Source organism: Castor canadensis, chromosome 12, assembly GCF_047511655.1.
Source record: "Castor canadensis chromosome 12, mCasCan1.hap1v2, whole genome shotgun sequence".
Taxonomy (NCBI): Eukaryota; Metazoa; Chordata; class Mammalia; order Rodentia; family Castoridae; genus Castor; species Castor canadensis.
In genome coordinates this window covers 20,771,841-20,780,838 of record NC_133397.1, presented here as the reverse complement: position 1 = coordinate 20,780,838, position 8,998 = coordinate 20,771,841, and positions in this window count along the sequence as shown.

Below are 8,998 nucleotides of genomic sequence, written 5' to 3'. Positions count from 1 at the left end.
AAATGGCTAACAGTGGATGTTTATTTTTCTTTAGGGCTGGGTGGAGAGTTTCCAGTAAGTTACCTTCAAGGAAGAAGGGGTCCAGTTCTAACATGGCTGCCCTTTTGTTCATTCTAACAAAGACAAGGTCAAGATTTTACATCAGTATACCCTAGGAAATCAAAGGACAAGACTCTGCAAAAGGGGAGGACAGTAGAAATGGGACCAGAGAGGAAAAGATCGAAAAATCAAAGGAAATTCGGGGCTTTCCATCCAAATCTATACTTTAATGGGTGAAGAAATATTAGGGGCTTCCCTGACAAACTTTTGTCATTTTAACAAAAGTTAAATGACTGTTTCCCTTATCTCTTCTTTCAATTTTTTTTTTTTGCTCTTTAGTTTTATTCTCTGAATCTCAAATGATGTGCAATTTTCTGCAATATTAAAAAGCTTACATGGAATATTTTGATTGTGACAACATGAGATATTAATGGGAACCAGCTCTTACTACAAATACAATAAAATCCTATTTAAAAATACAAAAACATTTGTATTTGACATAGTCAAGATTGAAAGAAAAAAAAAAAGGGTAAACTCAAATCAAAGAGGGAGATTGGATCTGAACATAAGGACCTATAGCCCAAGGCTAGGGATTGAGAAAAAAATACATGGCTACAGACTTGAGAAAGGCAGAGACAGAACTGGGACTCCTGCTTAGGTCTTGCTTGAGCAATAGTGATTGCTTAACACTTGTTAAGTCTGTGACAAGGGAACTTAAAAAACATTATCCCAATGGCCAACAGCTGTAGCAAAGTCTCTCTATACCTGGAAAAAGATGGATAAAGTCTCCAATGGGAGGGATTGTGTCTCTGCACCTAAAGAGAAGTGGGCTCCATGGTTTAGTGCACTTAAGGTGTATCGTCAGACACAAGCTAGTCTAGGACCCATAACATTTTCTCAAGCCCAGGCAAAAGAAAATGTAAAACATCAAAATACAGTGACTCCCACTGCTGAGAGCATTGAGATGAAGACAAAACACCCTCTCCTTCACCCAAAAAGCTCATAATATACAAAGAGCTCTAGAAATGAGCCAGCATGAGGTAGAACTCCTGTGCACAACAGCAGGAAGTCTGTGTCCTAAGAACTAGCTATAGCAGCATATAGAAAGAGACAACTTGGTATTAGGTTAAAATGATTAAGGAGTTGACACTAAATGCCTGATTCATAAAAGGAAAAATTAATACATTGGACCTCATCAAAATTTAAAACTTCTGCCTAAGAGTGTAGTTCAGTGGCCAAACATGTACCTAGCATGAAGGAGGCCTGCTCAGTCCCTAGCACTCAAGGAGAGAGAAAAAGGAGAGAGAGAGAAAGGGAGAGAGGAAGGGAGAGAGGAAGGGAAAGAGGGAGGAAGAAAGGAAGGGAAGGAAGGAAAGAAAGTTTAAACTTCTGCTCTGCAATGTCTGTAAATATGGCTGAAATAAGCCACAGACTAAGAAAAAGTGGTAGAAAAGGATTAAAGAGGCTGGCCCAGGTCTCAAGCAGGTAGAGCACCTGTTCAGCAAGGGGGCGGGGACTGAGTTCAAACCTCAGTACCACAAAAGGGATTAAAGAGAATGGGAAATCTGTGAAAAAGTTAAGTGATGAAGAGAGGGAAGGGGAGGCTCAGGAGACAGCTCAGAGTTACAGCACTTGCCTAGCAGGTACTTGGCCCTAGTCTGGATCCCTAGCACTGTTAGAGAGGGCATAGTCAGAAGGCATACTTACCTCTAAGAGGAATTCCTAGAGGGAGAAGCAATGTTCAAAAAGATACTAACAGGTCGAGCTTTACCACACTTAGGGAAAGATTTAAGTCCTTACACTGAAGGAACAGGCAGGAGAAAACACACACACACATTAGAAATCTAGAAATGATGGGACAACTATAGAATAGTAGATACAAAGTTCCCCAAAACAACCAGAGACAAAAGATATATTCCCATAAAAGAATAACTATTAGACTGACAGCAGACTTCATAGAAGCAGTAATAGCATCTTAAAGACTAAGTTAATATCTTCAAAGAAAGAAGAGAAAATAACTATTCAATTTAAAATCAGACACATAGCTGCAGTGTCTTTTAAAACAAGAGAAACAAAGACACTGTCAGACAAATGGAGAATGAGACTAGTATTCACAGAACATCTATGAAGATCTCTGGAATTGAACCAGATAAAATAAACTGCAATGAAAAGTGAAAAAACAAGATGCAAAAACCAGCTCAGAGTTGGACTGTAAATATATAAATTAAATTTATACAAGTATTAATTATAAAAAACAACAGTACTTATATTAAAAATGGATTGGAGATTAGAACAAAGTGATTTATGCCTATAATCCTAGCTACTCAAGAAGCAGAGATGAAGAGGATCAAAGTTTGAGGCCAGTCTAGGCAAATAGTTTGCGAGACCTTATGTCAAAAAAACCCATCACAAAAAAAGGCTGGTGGAGTAGCTCAAAGTGCAGGCCCTTAGTTAAAAATCCCAGTTCACCAAAAAAATAAAGAAAAAAAAGTACAAATAAAATACCTATCAAGAATAACATTAATGGCTGCTGGAGTAGCTCAAGCAGTAGAGTGGCTACCTAGCAAGCCCACCAATAAAACAAGCAAGCACTTAAAAAGCTAAACATTGATCTACCATTTGATCCAGCAATACCACTCTTGGGATATACCCAAAAGACGTGACACAGGTTACTCCAGAGGCACCTGCACACCCATGTTTATTGCAGCACTATTCACAATAGCCAAGTTAGGGAAACAGTCAAGATGCCCCACCACTGATGAATGGATTAAGAAAATGTGGTATCTATATACAATGGAATTTTATGCAGCCATGAAGAAGAATGAAATGTTATCATTCGCTGGTAAATGGATGGAATTGGAGAACATCATTCTGAGTGAGGTTAGCCTGGCCCAAAAGACCAAAAATCATATGTTCTCCCTCATATGTGGACATTAGATCAAGGGCAAACACAACAAGGGGATTGGACTTTGAGCACATGATAAAAGTGAGAGCACACAAGGGAGGGGTGAGGATAGGTAAGACACCTAAAAAATTAGTTAGCATTTGTTGCCCTTAATGCAGAGAAACTAAAAAAGATACCTTAAAAGCAACTGAGGCCAACAGGAAAAGGGGACCAGGAACTAGAGAAAAGGTTAGATCAAAAAGAATTAACCTAGAAGGTAACACACACGCACAGGAAATTAATGTGAGTCAACTCCTTGTATAGCTATCCTTATCTCAACCAGCAAAAACCCTTGTTCCTTCCTATTATTGCTTATACTCTCTCTTCAACAAAATTAGAAATAAGGGCAAAATAGTTTCTGCTGGGTATTGAGGGGGTGTGGGGGAGAGGGAGGGGCAGAGTGGGTGGTAAGGGAGGGGGTGAGGACAGGGGAGAGAAATGACCCAAGCCTTGTATGCACATATGAATAATAAAACAATAAAAAAAAATAAAACAAGCAAGCAAGCAAACAAACAACAACAACAAAAAACTCAAGAATAACATGTGAAGTGGAAAAGAGAGGTCCAAATTTAAAGAATATAAGGTCCTCATATTGTGTGGGAAGAGGATGAAACTCTTTATTAACTTGAGGCAACTACATGCTAAATAATAACATAAACAGTTATGTAACTTCCCACCAATAGAAAAAAGAGGACTTTAACCAGTGAAGACCACAGATGACAGGAAAAGAGGAAAAGAGAGGTAAACAGAAAAAGAAATACATAATAATTTGCTAACATTAATACCAAATACATCAATTCAAAAGTAAAGATTACATCTCTCCAGAAAAGTCATCAATTCTCAGATTGGGCTGGGTGCTAATGGCTCACGCCTGTAATCCTAGCTACTCAGGAGGCAGAGAGCAGGAGATCACTGTTTGAAGCCAGCTCAGGCAAATAGTTCACGAGACCCTAACTAGAAAAAACTCATCATGAAAAAGGGCTGGTGGGGTGGCTCAAGGTGTAGGTCCTGAGTTCAAATATACTGCAAAAAAAAACAAAAACAAAAACAAAACACCAAGTTCTGCTATATGCTGATGAAAATCAAGAGATGGGGAATAATACCAAGAAACATATATACATATATATCTATACATATTTTTTAAAGCAGGTATGATACCACTATTATTATACAGCATAATGTTGAAAAGTATTGTTAGGGATAGAGTATTGTTCCATAATTATAAAAGGAGTGATTGTTTTCTTGTTCGGTGCTATTTGGGTCACTGTCTCAATGGACAGCACATAATAGATGCTTCCATAAGTGAATGGTTGACTCAGCTAAGCCATGAGGAAGACACAGACCTAACAGCATAATCTTAAGCTATGTAGCAGATTTCTTGACAAAGATCTAAGGAAAAATTAATAAATTTATAGTCATACTGGAATATTTTACAGAAGAAATAAGATTAAATGGTCCAATGTAGTTAAAAACTCAGTAATGTATATACCTAACTTAGCAAATTCAATCTAAAAGACACACATAGACTCCTATGTCCAAACACTACAGAATACATAATATTTCAAGATCATTTATAAGATTACAGAAAATATTTATAAATATTAACTATGTACCATACCATAAATACTAAAGAATCTATATATAGATCGTATTTTCTGAGTAAAATGTGATGAAGTTAGAAATAAAAAATAATTTTTTTAATGTTTGGAAATTTTAAAACATACTTTTGCTAGTTCAGTCTTCAAAGAAGAAATAATAATGTGTGTGAAATACATAAAAATGAGTAGCAATGAAAAGACAGCATATTAAATTCATAGCTCAAATAGCATAGAAGGAAAATGCACTGCTTCACATCTATATGTTTTAAAAAGAAGAATGAAAATCAGTGAGCTGTTTCTAAATCAAGTTAGAAAGTACAAAAAATATTAAAGATAAAAGCATAAATTTATCATATGAAAAACAAACACTGTGACAATGCTATTCCTTTGATGAGACTAAGAAGGCATATTTTATCTATGTTTAGATGATTTTATATCTTAATATCTTTAAAATATTTTACAATTGATGCTATCTAAGATTCAATAAATATAGTTGGCAAACTTCTGGTAAGTTTGATTTAAAAAAAAGAAGAGGCACAAATAAACAATATTGGAAATGAAATAACTATCTATGAATACAATAAAAATGCTTTGCTCAAATTAGTGCCAATAAATTTGAAGACAAATAACATATAATATATATTGTATATATATATTCTATATTATAAAATTTAACTAGAACTACTATCAGGAAAGAGATGGAATAATAGTTAAATCTACCACAAAGGAAACAGGAAGTTCATATGATTTTACAGGAAAATTCATTCCCAGAAAATGGACACAGAACTGGAAAGTTTATTTTATGAGACTAGTATATCCTTGATATCAAAACCAGACAATGACTGTACAAGAAAGGAAAATATAAATCAATCTTGATTAAAAACATAAATGTAAAAACCATCCTAAAAAAGTAACAGCAATTCAAACCCAAGAATGTGGTTTTTTTGAATCATAACCAATTTGAGTTTATCATACAAATTTAATGATTATTTACCTTAAGAAAAAAATCTATTCCATTCAGAAACATTAATAAATTAAAGAAGGAAAGCCATGTGACCCTCTCAGAAGATACATGAAAAGCATTCCATAAAATTTAACAACCATTCATGATTTTAAAACATATAAAATTCTTAGCTAACTAGAAATAGGAGACTTTCCTAACCTGAAAAATGATTGTCTACCAAAAACTTACAGCAAACGTTACATTCAAAGTGAAATGTTAAAAACATTTTAGGTTCAGGGAAGAAATGATGACAGTTATTACCACTGCCATTTAACATTGTCCTGGAGGTCTTGTGAGAAACAAAACATGTGAGAGTGAGAATCATAGAAACAAAGCTATCATAGCAATTCATCATAGTTGTTTTAAATTACTAGTCTGATAATTCTGTAAGAGGCACTCAAATTGCTTTTGCTGAAAAGCACTGACTCCTTATGTGGGCCCATGAATTAAACTAAAAACAGGAGAAGCTTGTATCCCTGCCTCCATTTTGTATCTGTCTTTGCTCTAAGCCATTTTCTTTGCAGTCACTTTGCAATCACCTTGGATTCCAGAAAGGACAGAACTGATAACATCTTTATGAAAAGGGTTTGAAAATTCCTGTAAGGAACAGTGGAGACTTGCAGGATAGACCACCCCTCCAAATGAGGAGAATTACCTGTAAGGATGAGCTGTACCCTGGAGCAGGAACAGTCATCTCATGGGAACCAGATCCCTCCCCTCAAGTGATGACAGCAATAACATCTTCTCTGGAACCCCTCTTGGAACCCTCAGACTGAGATAACGGTCAACCAAAACACACCTGTGACTGGGACTGTTTAACTATGCAAACCTTTGTCCCCTGGTCCAGTTCTTTCGTCTACTTAAACCTGTAGCTCATGTCTGTACCCCATAGATGGCTGACGATGAGCTGAGTGCTTACTTTGCCTCTTCCCATTCTGTGTCCCAAGCCATGTAATAAGCCTCCTCTCTCTGCCTTCACCATGCCGCTCTATTTGGTGCTTAGGGGCAGGTGGCCAGACCTGGCATATGGAATTTCAGGAGTCTGGGCCTTGGGTCCAAAACACAAGTACAGCATCACTGCTATATCCAAGTCTGTCTTTCCACCCCCCCATTCCCTTCATCCCCCTATCCCTCCCATCCCCCCCTCCCCCCTGCCTGCGGCAGTGGGGCTTGAACTCAGGGCCTTCACCTTGAGCCACTCCACCAGCCCTATTTTTGTGAAGAGTTTTTTGAGATAGGGTCTGGAGAACTATTTACCCAGGCAATTTAATATTATCTAGTAAAAGTGTAAGTCAAGTATGATTGTTAATGGCACTGGTGCAGTCTGTGATCAAAAGACTTCCAAATTCTTTGTATCCCACCTGGAAGAATCCATTGCAGGACATGTGGGTATAAATTTATTAAAAGTTAGAGAAGGGAAATACAAAGGAAAGCATGGTGAGGCCTAGGTCGAAGCCAGAAGCAGAGAGGGTATGTTTCTGCCTTTCAGGTGCTTTTAAAACCTATGATAACCTATGGGAAGGGGGGAAGAAGGAGCCAATAATCAATGATTGGGGGAGGGGGCATGGGTGGTTCCAGCCAGGTGAGGGTGGTCTAGAACATCCCTGGTCAATCTGCATATGAGTCCCGAACTTTCCCTACCCCTAGCCTGTCTCATGATGATACGCTCCTGTAATTCCAGCCAAGTAATTCCACTCTTGTAATTCCAAAGGAGGATGGCAAGTTTGAGGCCAGCCTGGGCTACATAGAGAGGCCCTGTCTCAAAAAACCAAGGGCCATGGATGTCACTCAATGGGAGAAAACTCATCTAGCGCACAAGACCCTGGGTTTCATTCCCAGCACCACAACGAATAAACAAATAAAATGCAAAGTGTAACTCCTAGGTCCCAATAATTCCACAGTCTATTTCCCTTTTTTCAATGCATTTTTCACTTGCCCTTCAATACAAAATAAATCATGAGTAAAAGTGTTGGTACTTTAGTAGAAATGAAAGCTATGGTAACAAACTGTTCTGGTCATTACGGTGTTCTTTCCTGCCCTGTATGTGAAGCAAAATACTATTAATAATTTATTTTATAGATGAAGCAAGAAAAATTACTAGTAAATTGTATTAAATCCCAGGACATGTCTTTTTGATCTTACTATTAAGAATAATGAAACAGGAACTGTACATTAAGCACTTCCGTATACCAAAGTATGGTGCTCTCTCAAGGAGAAACACTTGCTTGTGCGTTGCTTTGAGCTATGAGCTCAAGCAGTCACTTTTTCGTGAAATACCACTTTTGCATGAAAGAAAGACTGACAAACCATGGTTATTCAGACTGGGGAATTGGCAGGCGTTTTCTCAAAAAATGAACAAAATGAGCTTGTCACTTCAAGGAAAGAGACTGACTACATCTGTTGCCAATGACAAATGTTGAGCTTTCGAGCAAAAACTAGAATTTTGGAAAACTCGTGTCCACCACCGTGAGCTTCATTGTTTCCCAACTGGTAAAAATTCTGATGATTAAGTCAGCAGTGATATAAATAAATATGCATTTGATATTGCATAATAAAATCTGTCAACGTTTGTAAAACGTGTAATTCAGTAAACTAATGATCAAGAAAGATCAATAGGTTTTGTATGACAGAGTGTAAGTATATTGAAATGATTTCAGATTTTGCATTGCCAGTAACCTTTAAGAAACTATTACTCACTTACTTGTTTTAAGACAGTCTTATTATGTAGCTCAGGCTAGCCTCAAACATGAGATCCTTCTGCCTCAACCTCCTCAGTGCTGGATTCACTGACTTTTGATTTAATTTCTTCGATGAAAAATATCCAAAATTATCTATGGTTATAAGAATACTCCTTCCTTTTACAACCACCTATCTGTATGAGGGCTGTATTTCTTCATACACTTCAATCAAACAACAGATTGCAACAGATTGGTGCAGAAGCAGATATGAGAGTCAGCTGATTTTTGTTAAGGCAAACATTAAAGTAACTGGCAAAAATGCAAAACAATGCCTTCAAATTTTCTTGCTTATGATGAAGTATAGTTATTTTTCATTAAAATCATGCTAGTTGTGTTAAAAGATCTTAAGTTTATTATTGTGATTTTGAAATAAATTAAAATAAGTAATTTTAAGTTTCACAGTTTTAATTTTGAACATCATAAATATCAGTAGATAAAACCCACATAAACAAAAGCTATTTGGAGTCCTTAGTAATTTTAAATGTGTAAAAGGATCCCAAGAGCAAAACTTTGAGAATCATTGCCCTAGAGATTTAAAAAAATCTTCATATGTTCCCCCAAGAGACATATACAAAACTATTCACTGCAGTGATGTTGATAACCTCCCCCAAAATAAATTATTTAATATCTATCAGTGAGAGGATGGATAAATACCTTCTAGATACAGTCAGATAAT